Source organism: Gadus chalcogrammus, chromosome 9 (assembly GCF_026213295.1).
Source record: "Gadus chalcogrammus isolate NIFS_2021 chromosome 9, NIFS_Gcha_1.0, whole genome shotgun sequence".
Lineage (NCBI taxonomy): Eukaryota > Metazoa > Chordata > Actinopteri > Gadiformes > Gadidae > Gadus > Gadus chalcogrammus.
Window position 1 is genome coordinate 10,463,561 of NC_079420.1, and position 18,967 is coordinate 10,482,527.

The 18,967-nt window shown below is 52.5% G+C and overlaps 1 pseudogene; it reads left to right on the forward strand.

Moving 5' to 3' along the window:
- Positions 1-66: 66 nt before the first annotated feature.
- On the forward strand, positions 67-18,607 carry LOC130389110 (calcium/calmodulin-dependent protein kinase type 1D-like; annotated as a pseudogene).
- The last annotated feature ends 360 nt before the right edge of the window (positions 18,608-18,967 follow it).

Sequence of the window (18,967 nt, forward strand, 5' to 3'; positions counted from 1 at the left end):
CTACACTCAGCCGGTCCTGATGGACGAGTTGAACCAGGTATCTCACGGCCACATTCTCCGGTCCACTACATCCACTCCACCGGGCCGTTTGTTTTGGTGCAATGCGAACACTTGGAAGCGGTTCACTCACACTGGAGACATGACGCCGCCGTCAGACACACAGGCTGCAGGCTGGAGGCTGCACGGCGTGGTGATGTCTCCAGTGCTGTGCGGTGAGCCTCCCACTCCATCACTATAACAACCACGGGGGGGCGGCGCCTGACGCGTCACGCTCCTTCAACAAGTAGTCGCTGCTCGGTGCTTCTCAGGTCGGAACAGAACGCGAGTCCTCACGATTCGGTTGTTCGTTGTTTCACCGCTAAAGCGGCAAAGAAGAGAAGTGTACGGTCGAGGAGCAGCAGCAGCAGCATCATCAGGATCCAACCGCCCAGGAGATTAGTGTCGCTGATCTGCTCGACTGTCCTACGAAGGGGGCTGAGGAAAGCACGACAGCGACCTGTGAGGCAGGGATCCCTGCGACGCGGTCTCATAAGGACCCTAGCGACACCCCGGGGGGCCGAGGTAGTGAACCAGCAGCGCCTTCCCTCCGCGTCTTCCCACCCGGCGCATGGACATGGCGAGGGAGAACGGAGAGCCAGGGGGCGACGGGTCGTGGAAGAAGCACGTTGACGACATCAAGAATATCTTCGACTTCAAGGAAGTCCTCGGGACGTGAGTAACGTTCATCCCCCCGCACCACTACCTCATCCTCAAAGTTAGTGGGTCCGGAGACGTGGCCGTGGCTCGTCGGGGGAGTCGTGGGGGGGACGAGGGCCTGATGACAGCTGTTGAATATCTCACTAAATAAGGGAATGTGTGTCGCCGTAAACATTAACAGATTTCCACTGGAGGACCGTGCAAACTGTCGTGGGAAAAGGACTCTTGTGAGATCCAGCCGGGATCAGGGTCCTGGTTGTAAAGAGATCTTCAAGTAGGAGAATAGCCTCAAACATTTGTGTGGGCAACCAGAGACACTTTTATACCATACCCCCCCCCCCTCCCCTTTATAATTAATAATCAGACGTATTGCGAACGGGAGTTATTTAATTTAATCGTGCTTCATATCATATCATCATGAATTATCTGATTAACCACGCAGACCTGGTTTCTTTGCGGGTGGTCTCCTATAGTCCAAACAGCAGGACTTTCCGTGGTCGCTTGATTACATTTGTATTCAGCGGAGGATAACTCTCAACCACTATAAAAATGTCTGAGTGATGCAATTGAAGAGAGCTGTGGTCATCGGCCTGGCTGTGATCTAACGATGACAGTAATAGATAATGTCTGTCCAATGAAAACATCCGATAGGAGTCTATTGAACAGGGCTAAAAGGCAAGCTGTGTGTTTGATAACCTGAAGCCTCATTCACAAAACCCAGTCATTCATTCTTCCATGATGAGTCCGCTTGCTGTCACCTCATAAGTTGGAACTCGTATCCATGCATATGTATATTTTACTAGGTCAGTAATATATACACATTCATATTTATACGATTCATAGAGCGATTGTTTTAGTGTCTGTGGATGCAGTCATCTTCACAACAGCTACATTTTCTGATAACTACGGTGGTCTGGTGTTGTCTGCGGTTTCCCGCCCCCACACCGTTCGTCTTCAGAGCCGTCGGTTCCCCCTGGTGCTGCCTCACAATGTTCTCCTGATTTGGATTCATAGCGGTTCCTCTGCAGCAGACAGCCAGCAGGTATTCAAACGCAGACTGCATGCCTGACTGTCTAGGAAGGACCTCTGGATGACCTGTGAATCACCGGCCTTGCTGTCTAAACAACACACACACACACACACACACACACACACACACACACACACACACCCCCCCCCCCTTCCTGGCCTATATTGCTCACCAGCCTGTGTTGTGTATATCTCCCACTGTATTCTGTGTATTCCACTGTCCTGGTTAACCTGACCTTGCTGTAGGCCCCTCCCCCTGCCTGGATCAAGGCGTGGCCTGTTGGTTGGACCAGGTCAAGGTGGGGGAGACCTGGCCAAAACACTACAGGACACCTCCCCTTCGAAGCTTTGCCCGGGGGATTAGAGTGCACTAGAGGAGACCGTAGATTATCTTAGTCTTCCTGCCCCCTCTGGAGTGGCCTGCTCCTCCTCCTCCTCCTCCTGCTCCTCTTCCCTCCCCCTCCTCCCCAGGATTCCCTCCTGGTCGCCAACAGGATCATCCGCTCACAGCCTGGTTGTCCTTGGCCCCGGGTCCCGTCACCATGTGTCTCTTGGCGTCCGGTGGGGGGGAGGGACTCGTCTGGAGCGGTGTCAGGACTTTGGCTTCGGCCCGCCCCGTTCTCTTCAGTCTTAAGAGTTTGGGGAGATTTAATCAGGCCTGCGTGTTTATGAAACGGACGTTGAAGATGAACACACCGGGGACATCCTCCCCCACCCCGTGCCCCGGGTGGTCGTTATGGCAACAGAAACGCTCCGCTCACCGCTCGCCCATCGCTCATCTGATTACGGGGGGTACACCCCCTTTGTGCTCCGCCTGCGCGGGGGCACAGACCCTCTGTACCCCAGCCCGGTCCTCACCGGTACAGAAGCCCCATCCCCTATGGATCCCAAAGCCCCCTGGGCCACACACGGGGGCTGCTGGTCGGCCCCTTCCTACTGGTATTCCCCTTCAATCCAGAGATCACTGGTCTTATCTACTGGTCTTACTCTTCATTCCAATGAACACTGGTCTCCCTACTGGTCTTTTTCTTCACTCCAGTGAACACTGGTTTTCCCCCAGTTCCCTGCAGTGGGAGTACACGTTGTTGGAGTCTGTGTTGTCAGAGGCAGAACAGTATTCAGTAGGATTGGTTCCTGCTTGTTTCATGAGGTAGAGCTGTAATGTAACTGCCTGTGGAATTCGCTGACACCTTTGCCAGAGGCCTAGCCCCACCGTGCCAAAGGAGCCTTGAGCAGAACCTCCTGAGGCAGCCGCCCTCCCCTCCACAGCGGGCTGCTGACAGCTAGCATCGTTTTACCAGGCATTTACCCCGGAGTGGTTTTTAACGGCTGGAAACACTAAATGTATGCGGTTATATTTCCCGCTCGGATCCTCTGCATACTCACTGCATGCAAAACACAGTGATACCCGTGCAATGTACGCACAGGGCCGGCCTTGCATTGAGGGCACAAAAAGGTTTCACACATTAGAACTCAATCGATTTCTTGTAGTTTTTGGCTTGTCGGTGGTAATGGTCTGCTGTGAAAAGTCTGATTGTCTTTCACAGATCAATACTTTTGGAGCAGAAGCCCTGCAGCACTGTAATGGTCTCGGCACACTTGGTCTTTATGTTGGCGAGAGACACGCCTGAAAGCAGCTACCCCACGTGCTAGGTTCCACTGTTCTAGGGTCAGCTGTGGGTGTTCTTCATGTTGGAGGGAGGCTGGTCGTGCTAGAGTACCTCTGTTCTTGGGTGTTTAGCTCACCTGGTCTAAAGTCCACCTGGTATTTAAGCTCAAGTGGCGTTTAGATCACTTGGCGTTTAGCTCACCTGGCGTGTAGCTCACCTGGTGTTGAGCTCACCTGGCTGTAGCTCATCTGGTGTTAAGCTCACCTGGTGTTAAGCTCACCTGGCTGTAGCTCGCCTGCTGTTACACTCACCTGGTGGCACCCTCGGGTTAATGGTCTCCCTGGCGGAGCTCACCCAGCTGGCCTCAGTCCGATCATCTTTACATTTACATCTACATTTGTCATAAGAAGTGCAACAATATATCGCTGTCGGTACAGTAAGGTACAGTCACCTTGATGTGGAAGATGTTTGGAAGCTTATGAGATTTGTGCTAGCTAAGCTAGTCTACCGTAATGGACCTTATTCACCTGGTGGCCCTCTTCTTTCCATCTTAGTTTTAAACCATAGCTTGGGGTTGGGGGCGGGGGGGGACTAAATGTAGTATGCCCCACCTAGTTCGTGTTCAGAACTAAGATGACCCTTGGGTGGTGATTCGTCTACAGCGGCGATCCTGAGCCCCCAACACCAACAGAGATGTTCCAACAAAGACGACCAAAGCATGCTGGGATGTTTCAACTTTAATACCAAAAATAACTCAAACTTCCATGAAATACCATCTCATGGAACAGGAGGGATAGAAAACGTGCGTGCATGCGTGCGTGTGTTCCCCCGTCATGCAGCGGTGAAAGAGTTCAGAAAGCCCCCGTCCGTGCTGCGCGCTGCGGCTGGAGGCATTAGTGCTGCGTCGTGTTTCCCTGAGCGCTGCCGTGGGCCGTGTAGTGGTTAGAACACCAGGACTCGGCGTGGTGATGTCTCGGCTCTAACGACTGAGGGGGCGGGAACACGCACAGCCCATGTTTATGTGAGGGAACATTGTGAATATGTTTGGAACACATGTCGACACGGCGCCGCCCACCCCGGCCCTGCGTCGGGAACACTCGGCAACACGAGGAGATAAACACGCTGTGACGGAGCGCACAGGGCCCAGCATGTAGAACACATGAGGAGAGGGAGAAGCCGTGTTATGAATCCGTGCTGCGTATGAAACGGCTTCCCAGTGAGCCACTGGACGTTAACTCTGTTAAACCCAGTGAGGAGGATTCTAACACGACACACCGCATCTCGTATGGAGTCGTAGAGCGGGCGCTGGGTGTTTTGAAGTGTTTGAAGAGCTCTGCTCTGAACCCTATCGACTCCCTCCCACCTCCCTCAGTGGCGGTCCGTGGATGAGGAGTCACTGACAGTCGCTTCCATCGAGCAGAACCAGGGCGGCTCACTGCCACACGCCGACACAGAAACCCAGTGGGGCTCCACTGGGACCACAGCCTCCAGCGCTCACGGACCAGTGGCTGTGATCAGCTCCTGTTATCCGTGGGGGAGGGGGAGGTGTGAGGAGGGGTTTCCTGTGGGTTGAGGGTGGGTGTGAGCTAAGTAGGGGGACTTCCCTTCCCCCTGGGGGGGGGGGGAAGAGGGAGAGAGCGGTAGAGGGAGTTAATCTGACTTCATATTTTGTCGATGAGCAGGCAGCGGCTTCCATCTGGCGGGAAGCTCACCCAGGCCACGCCTCCTTGAAGCCCCCTCCCCCCAGGCCTGAGTGGTGGGGGGGGGGAGAGCCCCCTCACCCCCCACCCTGCCCTGTGTGGCGGGGGAGATCCCTCAGAGTGTGTCTGCTCTGCAGCTGCATCGATCCCCCCCCCCCCCTCCCCTTTGGTGGAGAGGCTCCTTGCGTCCTCGTCAGCCAGCAGCGTGTGCGAGAGGTGGCAGCTAGGCAACAGGCCTGGGGGGGGGGGGGGGGGGGGGGGGGGGGTGGCCGGACGCAGGCTGCTGGCGGTGAACGACCGTCCACCTCCGCTCCTGCACACCCGGGGCTGCAGCAAGGCTCACGCTACAGGGGCTGAGGAGGTAGAGTGGTTTCGCTGGTAACCAGAAGGTTGCTGGTTCGAACCCCGGCTCCCCCGAGTGTCGAGGTGTCCCTGAGCAAGGCGCCTCACCCTAACCTGCTCACGACGCGATGGCTGTCGCCGTGCGTGGTTGACACCGCCGTCGCTGTGTGAATGTGTGCACGAAGGGGTGATTGCTAGGCGATATTGTGAAGCGCTTTGAGTGGCCGCTGGTTACAAAAGCGCTGCATAAATGCAATGCAGTCCATTTAATGGACGCAGGGTGTTTGGCGTTGAAGCCAGTTTGTTTTCCATGCTGCCATGTAGGAGATCTCCCTGAGCGTGTGTGGTGATGACTGGTTGAACCTGGCGACATTGAGTATTCAATGCACAACAGGTGTGCAGCCCCCACCCAGCCCCAGTGTCTAATCATCTGACTCGGGCCAGGTGAGGCTGCTACACACACACACACACACACACACACACACACACACACACACACACACACACACACACACACACACACACACACACACACACACACACACACACACACACACACACACACACCGCAAGGGTTAATGTCTTTAAGGATATTCTTTGGCATGTACAGCAGAGGACTGCGATGATGGAGAGCCCTACTCCCCATGGGAAGGCTGCACCTCATGTCTATATATGACTGGGTTGCGTGTGATGCAGTAGGGTGAAGCGGTGTTAAACCTCGTCCTATCCCGTTCGATCCCGGCCTCGCCTTATTTAGCCCTGCGTCGGGCAGTCCGCCCTCGTTCAGGTCTGCCTCCTCCTGTATCAGACGTGCATCTGTGCTTCTGATGTGCATTCAGCTGGCTGGAACTCGGGGAAAACATGGGAGTTGCTTTGAGGTGAATGTTGGCCTTGTTGCTAAGGCACCGGTTTGCTGCGCTGAATTTATTCCGCATTTCGTCGTGTAGGAATGCACCCGAGTATGCGTGGCAGAAGCGAAAGGGAGTTGTCACGTTTCATTCGTCGGCACAACCAGGGGAGCTGGTCTGGACATCAGTCAGAGGACCGACCGGCTGACGGAGTTGGAGACGGTCGTCTTGTGGTCGTTTGGACGTCACCGAAGCCTCCTGGGTCAGTTGCAGTAAATGCGTGTCCATTGGTCGGTTTTAACCGGGCCGGATTAAAGGAGAGACGCCTCCCACCTGGGTAATCCAGAACTGATGTTTCTGTCGTCTGTTATGTAATGGGCTGAGCCGCGTGCTCTGACACCGGATGATACAGCAGGATGGCTCCCTGCACAACGACACGGCAACAAATCAAGACAACGCCGAGAAATCAACATGACTGCACAACGACACAGCACCAAATCAACACAAGACATCAACACAACAACACACCAAGAAATCAACACGACAACACAACAGAACAACAGAACAACACATCAACACACCAATACACCCACACAAGACACCAACACATCAATACACTAAGAAATCAACCCAACCGACCCAACTACACATCAATACATCGACTCCGCGATACACCAATACAACAACACACCAACACAACAACACACCAATACAACACAACACACCAAGACGCTGTGATTGTCAGTAAGCGTTTGTTGGCCCCTTCCAGAAACGCATACCCACAGAAATACATAAAAGGTTGCTTGGGTATTAGTGACTGCATCTCTCACACACGCACGCACGCACGCACACACACACACAGCCTCCTCCTACGCCCTTGTAATTTCCCATTCATACGGCAGATGCTGCAAAACGGCCTCAGAGTTCGTCATGGCTTCACACCGGCACGGAGGGCAGGGAGGAAAGTCATTGTGGATTCAGTTATGAGTCACACGCACACACACAGGAAATGATGTTGCTAGGTTTCACCCCGTCAAGAGGGCTCTGAGAGGGGGCTCCTCTTTCAGAGAAGGCTTCAGCCTTCCTGTGGTTCTGATTATCGCGTTGCTTTTGTCTCTCCTCCTATTCTCACCACCGTGCCTACCCTCGGCGCTGCTCGCGTTGCACATGCTGGAGACGCCGAGGCAGAGGAAGTCTGCGCACAGCTGTCGAAGCGCGACGTGCACTGAATGGAAATCCTGCTCCTCTTTCCCTCCGCGTGCAGCGAGAGCAGAAGAGAGCGAGCTTCTCCTCGCCGAGCCGCTCGGCTCCTCGCTGCAGCGCTCAGAGAGAGGTCACTGATCGATGCTCCGAGCCCCGACCTCTTCTCTTCAGCGGATCGTTGGTGTTTGGTTTGGTTTTACTCCCACACCCGGGCCGGGGGTTTTACCCCTCGATGTTGTTATTGCGCCCTTGGCCTATTGTTTTGTGGTGTTGTTTACAATGAGCCCCCCTCCCCTCCGCCTTCTCATAAAGAGAGACGAGAGCTTATCGTAGGTCTGATGACCTTGATGGATTTAAGGGGCGGGGGGGATGCGGAGCGCAATGCATGCTGGGAGCGTGTGATAACCAGGGAGGTGTTTATAGAAACACCAAGGCTGCCCGCCGCCAGGTGAGCCTTGGAACCTTACAGAAGTTTGCAGCGCGGAGGAGGATGACTCACCCTCCGTTCACATAGAGCAGAGGCTGGTGTCCCTGGTGACCAGGTGAGGCTGGCGGCAGGGCAGCATGTGGCTCACGAGGTAGAGAGGGTCGGCTGGTAACCGGAAGGTTGCTGGTTCGATCCCCCGCTCCTCCTATCGGAGTGTCGCCGTATCGGAGTGTCGCCGTGTCGCCGTGTCCCTGAGCGAGACACCTCACCCTGACTGCTCCTGACAAGCTGGCTGTCGCCTTGCGTGGTCGACTCCCCCGTCAGTGTATGAACGTGTGTATGAATGGCTGGATGTTGGGTAGTATTGTAAAGCACTTTGAGTGGCCATTGGTTAGAAAAGCGCTGTAAAAATGCAGGACATTTACCATTTACAGCAGTCGGAGCAGGGGAACTATAGGGGTGACAACCAACCGGTCATGGTTTCGTTTTCCTTTTATCATGATTAATCGGAGGTGAGAGCAAACTAGGAGTCGTCGCATCACAACGGGGTGAGATATGTTGTATTCAACAATCCCCTGATTCAAGTGACTGCTAGAGAGAGAGGGGATAAATATTTCACTGAACAAAAGGACCATGGAAACCATGGAAACGGTCAACAATCGTGGAACTGGCGTCAGATTGTTGGTGATCTGGATTAAACCGGTATCATTGTTAGTGATCTGGATTAACCCGGTATCATTGTTTCTGATCAAAAGGTGTTGATTACCTGCGATCCACAAATCAATGAACGCTCGGCTGCGACGGGGGAACGGCTTAAGAGATGAATGGATTCAGTCTTTTCTTCTCTTATCATCCTTCTTACCATCTCTGTCGTTCTCTCTGTGAAAAACATCAGGTGTATGATTACAGCAGAACTAAAACCCAAAAGAATGAAACAAAACGGATCCTAGGAAGAATACCCCAGAAGGGGAATCGTATATCTAAAACCCAACAACAAAGATTGGTCGCACACACACACACACACGGAGACAGAGACACACACTTACAGACAGACACACAGACACGAACACACACAATCACTAACAGAGACACACACACACACACTCACACTCACACTCACACTCACTCTTTCTCCAGATGTAGCGATGGAAGGTGAATGAGAGGAAGTGGTATGTGTAGCGGATGAAAACAGATGCAAATTGCCTCTCGCCACTACTCCCTTAATTCCATATTTGCCTTTGGGGCTTCATGGGAGAGGAGAGGCGGAGGGCAGTGGGCCGCACGCCATCCCTCCTGAAGGGTGTTCCTGGAGCTTTAAGAGTGTTTGCCGGCCGCACGCAAGTGCACACACACGCAAGTGCACACACACGCAAGTGCACACACACGCAAGTGCACACACGCTCCGGCTTTCAGCCAACCCGACAGGGGGGGGGGGGGGGGGGACGGTAGCTCCTACCAGCGGGACCTAGTCGGATCTCAATAAACAATCCTAGTATGCTCCCAGTATGCTCCCATTATGCTGGTTGTGTGCCCTGCCTGGCCACTTGGCACGGCTCCTCTCTGTCAAACCCCCCCCCCCCCCCCCGATGGGGTCCCGCTGATCCCCTCTCCCTTCCCTCCCAGGGGGGCCTTCTCCGAGGTGGTGATGGCGAGGGAGAGGGCCACGTCCAAGATGGTGGCCATCAAGTGCATCCCCAAGAAGGCGCTGAAGGGGAAGGAGACCAGCATCGAGAACGAGATCGCCGTGCTCAGGAAGTAAGGCATGATTGGGATCTGAGTATAGAGTATTGTATTCATTACTGTACTGAGTACTGTATTAATTACTGTATTGTATTGAGTAATGTGTACTGTACTGAGTATTGCGTCCTTTATGAGTACTGTATGGAGTACCGTATTGAGTAATGGGTACTGTAATGAATATTGAATACTGTATTGAAAATTGAGTACTGTACTGAGTAATGTATACTGTACTGAGTACTGTATTAATTACATCACTGAACTATACTGAGTACTGTACTGTGTCCTGTAAAGAATGGATCTGGGTTCGGAATGCCTCCACACTTTATCTAGCATCATTGGCAACAGAAGCGTCTCCCTTGTTACACACAAGCACACGCACACACACGCATGCTGCGTGACTCCAGGTGAGGCGGTTCACTCCCAGGGCCTGATGGGTAATTCCTCCGGTTATCAGTCGCCCCTGACACCGGCGGAGGCTGGTTGTTGGGTATAGTTGCCTGGTTACAGTTGCTACCCGTTGACTGCTGTTACTGGGTTTATTTCTCTCTAATCTTCACGCGTGTGCGTGTGCGTGCGCGTGCGTGTGTGTGTGTTTCTTTCTTTCTTTCTTTCTTTCTTTCTTTCTTTCTTTCTTTCTTTCTTTCTTTCTTTCTTTCTTTCTTTCTTTCTTTCTGTTTGCAAGTGTGTGTGTCTTTTTGTTTGCAAGTGTGGTTGTCTTTCTGTTTGCAAGTTTATGTATCTTTCTGTTTGTAAGAGTGTTTGTGTGTGTGTCTTTCTGTTTGTGTGTGTGTGTGTGTGTGTGTCCCTTGCTGTGTTCACTCCCACCGGCTCCCCATCACCTTTTGACTGAGTTTCTATTCTGTTCGAGTCCCTTTGTTGCATCGTGACACCGGTCGCTGCTCCCTCACACTCTGATTATCCTGGTGTGAAGCCTCCTACTCATCCACACACTCCTCCACACACTCTGCCTCCCCCTCCACCTCCTCCTCTTCCTCCTCTTCCTCCTCCTACACACACCAAGGTTTCTTCACCTTGTCAAAATGTGTTTGAAGCGACGTGACTAGTTTTACCGACACACACACACACACACACACACACACACACACACACACACACACACACACACACACACACACACACACACACACACACACACACACACACACACACACACACACACACACACACACACACACACACACACACACACACACGGGGGGGGGCCTCACTGACCTTTCCGTTTCCCGCCTCTTCCAGGATCAAGCATGAGAACATCGTTGCCCTGGAGGACATCTACGAGAGCCACAACCACCTGTACCTCATCATGCAGCTGTGAGTCCCCCGTCCCCCTCCCCACGTCAGGCTGGGTTCAGTTGCCTGCTGATGAAACGCCTCCCTGCTCTCCGCGTCAGGGAGTCACACTGACAGGCCACTGACAAGACACAGACAGCTTTCACACATGAGTTAGCTAGCTTCACTATCCTCCTCGCCCCTGTGTGCTGACCACCAGGGGGTCTGGTGGTCAGCTAGCTTCACTAGCATCCTGTTAGCGTCACTAGCATCCTCTCCCCTCTATGTGAGCTAACTCTCCTCCTCGCCCCTGTGTGCTGACCCCCAGGGTGTCGGGTGGTCAGCTAGCTTCACTAGCATCCTGCTAGCGTCACTAGCCTCCTCTCCCCTCTGTGTTAGCTAACTCTCCTCCTCGCCCCTGTGTGCTGACCTCCAGGGTGTCTGGCGGCGAGCTGTTCGACCGCATCGTGGAGAAGGGCTTCTACACGGAGATGGACGCTAGCCGGCTGATCCGCCAGGTCCTCGACGCCGTCAACTACCTCCACTCCATGGGCATCGTGCACCGCGACCTCAAGGTACCAGCCCCCGTAGCACCGCGACCTCAAGGTACCAGCCCCCGTAGCACCGCGACCTCAAGGTACCAGCCCCCCTAGCAGCCACTCCTCAAGGTGTCAGCCCCACCTAGCACCCAGTCCTCAAGGTACCAGCCCCCCTAGCACCCAGTCCTCAAGGTACCAGCCCCCCTAGCACCCAGTCCTCAAGGTACCAGCCCCCCTAGCACCCAGTCCTCAAGGTACCAGCCCCCCTAGCACCCAGTCCTCAAGGTACCAGCCCCCCTAGCACCCAGTCCTCAAGGTGTCAGCCCCCATAGCACCGCGACCTCAAGGTGTCAGCCCCCCTAGCACCCAGTCCTCAAGGTGTCAGCCCCCGTAGCACCGCGACCTCAAGGTGTCAGCCCCCCTAGCACCCAGTCCTCAAGGTGTCAGCCCCCGTAGCACCGCGACCTCAAGGTGTCAGCCCCCCTAGCACCCAGTCCTCAAGGTACCAGCCCCCTAGCACCCAGTCCTCAAGGTACCAGCCCCCCTAGCACCCAGTCCTCAAGGTGTCAGCCCCCCTAGCAGCCAAGACCCCCTAGCAGCCAGCCTCTCCCTGACGCACTGGGGAGGACCTGATCTGGAACCAGGCTTCCTGAACATTGGAAGCCTGGTTCCCTAACCTTAAAGTACAGAATAAGGATAAAACTAACATCTCTTTCACATCTGAAAAAGTTATGATCACGACTTACAAGGGAGGGTGTGTGTGTGTGTGTGTGTGTGTGTGTGTGTGTGTGTGTGTGTGTGTGTGTGTGTGTGTGTGTGTGTGTGTGTGTGTGTGTGTGTGTGTGTGTGTGTGTGTGTGTGTGTGTGTGTGTGTGTGTGTGTGTGTGTGCGCCTTCCATCGCTGCGTTTAGAGAAATCGTTGTCGTTTTTTTTTTAATATATGTGTATGTTTTTGTGCGTGTGTGTGCGTGCATGCGTTACTGTGTAAACGGCCCCAGAATGCACCTGGTGTGGGTGAGTCATCCCAGACCCTGACTCACCCGGACTCTCCCGGCCGTGACCCTCTGTCTCCCTCTCAGCCGGAGAACCTGCTGTACTTCAACCCTCTGGACGACTCCAAGATCATGATCAGCGACTTCGGCCTGTCCAAGATGGAGGGCACAGGGGACGTGATGGCCACGGCCTGCGGGACCCCTGGATACGTCGGTGAGCCCCCCCCCCCCCCCCCCCCCCCGGCGCTCAGCTGATGACATCCAGATGGGCTAGTGATCAGCCGCCACTAAAGAAAGCGTTTCAGAAGCACTTTAGTTACTAGTTTTACATGTAGTTTTGTATCTTTATGGACAGGACAGGAAAGAGGAAGAGGCCAGTGGGTTGGAGTAGAGGGACAGGACAGTGAAGGGAGGCAGGACAGTTTGTTGGAGAAGAGGAACGGGACAGGGAAGAGACAGGCCAGTGGGTTGGAGAGAGGCAAGACAGTGGCTTGGAGAAGAGGGACAAGACAGTTGGTTGGAGAAGAGAGGCAAGACAGTGGCTTGGAGAAGAGTGACAAGACAGTGGCTTGGAGAAGAGAGACAAGACAGTGGCTTGGAGAAGAGAGACAAGACAGTGGCTTGGAGAAGAGAGACAAGACAGTTGGTTGGAGAAGAGAGACTTGTAGCTTAGACAACGTTGGGAATGGAACCCGGTTCTCGAGGGGGTTTAGCCTAAACAGTCAGCGCCGTATTCTCACAGATCAAAAGGCCCTCGTCTCTGAGCCTGGATGCTTTAGGTGTGGCGGGTCTCAGATCAGAGGGGGTCTCACTGCATTAGCCGATTCTCCCAGTGGGTGACTGTTTGATTCCCTCAACAGCCCCTGAGGTGTTGGCTCAGAAGCCCTACAGCAAGGCGGTGGACTGCTGGTCCATCGGAGTCATCGCCTACATCCTGTGAGTCCTCAGTAAACAGGTTTCAGTGCCTCTAGCGCTGGGGTCTCTGCTGTAGATCATCTACAGACAGCTGCTCAGTTCTCTACCAGCCACAGTATTATTAATGATTATGAATATTAATGTTAATATTGTTATGGTTATCAACATTATTATTAATACTAAGATTATTATTATTATTATTATAATAATTATTATTATTATCATCTGTTGTGAATTGTGTGGTAATAAACTGAAATTTTGGTATTTTAATAAGAGAATGGAGGCAAGTAATTGTTATATAATTTAAATGACAGATATCCTCATTCAGAGCTTGATCGCAATATGAAGAATCAGACCCGTTTTTTCCCTTTATTCCCCCTGTCGGCCGCGTTCCTCTGATTCTGTCCTTGCCGTCCTAATCCCTCTGACCTGACCGCTTCTACGTGCAATATGGGCGATGTTGGGGGGGGGGGGGGATGAGATTGGGCCATGCCCCAGTGGGACGTCCGTGCTCACAGTGTGGTCGTGTAATCCTCCGTCTGCAGGCTGTGTGGCTACCCCCCCTTCTACGATGAAAATGACTCTAAGCTCTTTGAGCAGATCCTCAAAGCAGACTACGAGTTTGATGCCCCGTATTGGGACGACATATCAGACTCGGGTGAGTGTGTGTGTGTGTGTGTGTGTGTTTGTCTCTCTGTTTCTGTGTCTGTCTCTTTGTTTCTGTGTCTGTCCTTGTCTCTGTCTTTCTCTTTAGCTTTCTGTCTGTGTGTCTCTCTCTCTGTCGGTCTTTCTCTGACTGCTGTGAGGCCAGGTTTCTGTGCTATCTGTCTGTGTCTGTCTGTCCTTGCCTGTGTGTCTGTCTCTGGGCGCTGAGGCCACGTGTCTGCTGGGTGTATTTACATGACCAGACCAAATCCCTGCATTGATCTCTTTGACATTTGGCCCCTCCCCCCTCCCCTCTCCCTCTCCAGCTAAAGACTTCATCAGCAACCTGATGGAGAAGGACCCAGAGAAACGCTTTACGTGTGACCAGTCGCTCGAGCACCCCTGGTACACACACACACACACACACACACACACACACACACACACACACACACACACACACACACACACACACACACACACACACACACACACACACACACACACACACACACACACACACACACACACACACACACACACACACACACACACACGTGTGTGACGCAGTTCAACACGGGGCTGACGCACTTTTCAAGGAGCCCGTCTCCTCCCTCTGTCACCATGGCGCCAAGCCAAAACCCTGAGCCGCCAACCCTGAGAGGAGAAGAGGGATCTCTGATTAACTGGCCGCCAATTAGGGGCTGGTGTCATGAAGGGCCCTTGAAGAATGCCTGACGAACGTTAAGGAACGGCCGGCCACCAGCCCTGACCACGGGCCCAGCAGGGGGGTCCGGCTGCAGGGGGGTCATGCACTTAAAAATAGTACTTAGCTCGGCTTTTTTGTAGATGGGCAATAGGTTACCATAGTGATTGTTAGTGCTTGGCACTTGGTTCTATGAACATACATACTGTACCGACAGCGACATACTGTTGTTTGTCTTTCTTCTGACACATGTACTTATTGTAAGACGCTTTGGATAAAAGCGTCGGCTAACCGCCCTGAATGTAAATGGATGTTGGCTGAGCTGGAAGGAAGCAGGTAAGATAAGGTCTTATCTCCCTGGCGAGGAACACACCGGTGTCCCAGTGCTGTTGACTCTTCATTCCAGATAAACCAAACACATAATCATGGCTCTGATTCATTTACATTTGCAGAAACAACACTATATCGCCGTCGGTACAGTAAGGATGTTCAGAGAACCAAGGCCCAAGAGCCAAGCACTAACAATTGTTAGGTTAACCCATTCCCCGTACACAGCAAAGATAGCTAGGATAAGATGCTGTACGATGCTACTATTTCACTGTTATAAATGCCGGGAGGTGCTAACATGCTATAAGTGCTTACATTAAGTGCTAGCTTTCACCTGGTTGTAGCGCTGTACCGTGTTCAAACCAGGGCCTCTACATCTTCTATTAGGGGTGGGAATCACAGGGTGCCTCACGTCACGACGCGATTCACCACAAACGGCCCATGATGCCGATGATATCGCCATTCAGTGATTTGCAATGATCAATATATTGTTAGACAGTCCAAGATGATCCATCCCGATATATGTCTAACAATGAATACAAAAGGGCCATGAAAGGGTTGAGTTCATCAGTTACTCGTCTTTGGCAAGTTGACTTCCGTTCTAGTTTCCCTGGTTCATGTGTTGAGCGCCACCTGGAGGACCAATGAAGTAGCGACGCTGGGAGCAGGGAGATCGCTTTGAAGCGCCTTTTTATTTATTAATGAATGTAGCGATATTTGCCGCCAGCGTATCGATTCTCACATCGCACAAAGAAGGGCGACGACGTATCGCTGTATCGATATTTAGTCCCACCCCTATTGTTCATACTGCGGCGCGTACATATCTTTGATGACGCAGATGAAGCCTTGTGTGATGGGTGACGGCGCAACATCTTAAAGGGGCGCAACATCTTAAAGGGGACGTATTTTGCCACCAGGTGTGACTGTGATTAGCCTTACAAGCGTTTCTAAAATCTGCTCCATATGACATCACTAGTGGGCGTGTCCACCTAGATCTGTGCTTGATAGATCAGTTTACCAGCCTACAAGCCTACCCAGTGGACTGAGATAAACGTTGCTCATCTATCCAGCACAGATCTAGGTGGACACGCCCACTAGTGATGTCATATGGGGCCGATTTTCGTAACGTTTATAAGGCTAATCACACTCACACTTGGTGGCATAATATGTCCCCTTTAAAGACTTGTTCATGCATTATTCCCTCTGTTTTCTTTTAAGTATCTATTTAATTTTCAGCAAAATCTTAAATACATTGCATTCTTTTGAACTTTGCTGTTTTCTCGTACTTATCTATTTTATTTCATTTTATTGTATGACAATGTTTCTATGTGAGGCGCTTTGAGTCTGCCACGTGTATGAAAAGTGCTACATAAATAAATTTGCCTTGCCTTCTTATTCCAGGATCGCCGGAGACACTGCGCTCTGCAAGAACATCCACGAGTCTGTCAGCCGACAGATGCGCAAGAACTTTGCCAAAAGCAAATGGAGGGTGAGTGGAAGTGCTTTTTACCAAAACACACACAGGGTTGGGGATAAGGGACAGGCAGACTTAACCTGCACACAAGGATAGTCTGAGATCATTTTATACATAGGGTGGCGACTAAATGTCCCCCAAATTTGGCAGCCATCAACGTCATGACTTACAGTATGAAGAAAGGCATTTGTCCCTCAGCTTAAAGATGAGCCATGCTTCAGCTCTGAGCTACAGGGATATGAGGGAGAGTCAGTATTCTAATTATATATAGTACTTCAATGATCCAAAGGGACTTGGATGGGTTAGATTGTGCTAGATTGTGGAACTTGGGTATTTACACGACCTTTCTGGCAAACACCCACTAGACTACCCCTCACTTCCCCTCATACTCATGTTGCCATTCTGTATCCTCTCTTTCCCTTTCTCTCTTCCTCTTTCTCCCCCCCCCAGCAAGCCTTCAACGCCACGGCTGGTGATCCGTCACATGCGCCGCCTCCAGCTCGGCAGCAGCTTCAACAGCAGCATGGACGCCGGCCACGCCCCCGGCGGGCACAACCGCCCCCCCACCAAGAGCCAGTCCGTGGACTGCGACCCATGTGAGTCCCCCCCCCCCCACCCCCACTCTCTAAGCCTCCCACCCAGCCCCCCCCTTAGAGAGGGGTCTGGGTCAGGTTCTCCCAGACGTATGTATCTGTAATAAACCACAGTGTCTAAAGACCCCAGGAGGTCACTAATCCCCCCCCCCCCCCCCCTTCTAATGCAGACTATATATATAAATAGATGGATATATAAAGCGAGCCGGCAGAATTATCCATCTCCTCTCCTGCATCTCGAAAATGTTCAGCTGGACCTTTTGGGAAATATTCCATAGAGTAAAATAACTCAACTGCTAATAATAATAATAATAATGAGGTTTTTAAAAAGATAATTCAGCAAAAATATTCCAGTGGCACGATAGAATAATAGAAGACTAGAAAGAGTGTTTCACCCACGCCAGACGCAGATCAGGCCGTTAGGATGTGGTCTGATTAGTTTGAAACGCGGTTTAAACAGTTCCCTGAGAGACACGAAGCTAGTGTGCACGGTTGCCCTCTTGTGGTCAACAGAAGAAACCACACGGCAACTCTTACCAGTCAATCAAAATCCTCCAATAAAACACGTAATAGTTAAGTAACGTCGAATACATACAGTATCATTGTCATTTCTTGAAACATCTTTAAGTCGGAGTAATTCTCCAACACATTTACACGTATCTGTTTATCATATAATATTACAAAAATTACGGAGATGGAGTAGAGGTTGCCAAATGTTAAGACTTGGCGGTTAGTCAACATTATATTGGCGAATGCCTTTTATTGTCGGGTTATTGTAATCTGTCCACAAAAAAATAGTATTATTATATACTATAATTCCCTTTTTGTTGGAAAACAAAACCAGTTTTTCCAATTCTGTGGTCTAACCCAAAGCAGGGTTTTAAATCGCTGCAGTCTCAAAACCAAAGCAGGGTTTTAAATTGCTGTGATATTAAAACCAGAGCAGGGTTTTAAATCGCTACGGCCTTAAAACCAGATTAGGGTTTTAAATCGGTTTATAAATCAGCGACCTTAAACCAGAGCATGGTTTTAAATCGCTACAGCCTTAAAACTAGAGCAGGGTTTTAAATCGCTACGGTCTTAAAACCAGAGCAGGGTTTTAAACGCGATGCTCTATATTCCCACGGTGTGTCTGACTTCCTGCTTCCTGTCCAGGCCCCCCCACGGCCCCCCTGGCCCCCCGGCCGGCGGCCGGAGCCCAAGGTGCCCCCCACGGTGCGGGAGGAGCCCGGCGGTGTGGCGGAGGAGGGCGAGGTGACGGAGGCGGCGGGGGGGGTGCGGGCGCGGCCCCTCCTCCGTCACCGTCATCAGCACCGGGACTAAATGACGCCAGGTGCCGCGGGAGGTTAGCTGGGAGACCACCGAGCTCTGAGACGGAGAGGAGGAGAGGGGGACGGAGAGGGTCCCCAGCCGTCGCCGTGGTTACCCTGATCTCCCGCAGCCTCCCATCCTCCACCACTTGTCGCTGTCGCCGCACACCACCTACAACACCACCTACAACACCACCCATACCGCCGCCGCCGCCACCTGACGCTGCTGCACGACGTCGGGGGGGGGGGGGGGGGGAAGGAAGAGGTCGAGAGACGGCGTTGGCTCGGCTACTGTTGTCACGGCAACAGCATTTCCTCCCACCCGGCGCATCCACCGCTGGAACACTGGAGGTTTGAGAAAGCGTTAGTGAAGGCGAGGGGCGAGGATATTACAGAGGAGGGACGGTCCACTCAACCAGAGGGAGGGGTGGCAGTGTTGAAGACCCCCCCCCATCCCCGTGGACTGGGCGTGGTCCAGGCCGCAGGGTGGGGGCGGGGTTTAACCAGACTGCTCTGAGTGGCAGCGCAGAGCCCCGCCCTTGTGTGACTCCGCCTGTTGTGATTCTCATCATGCCTGCACT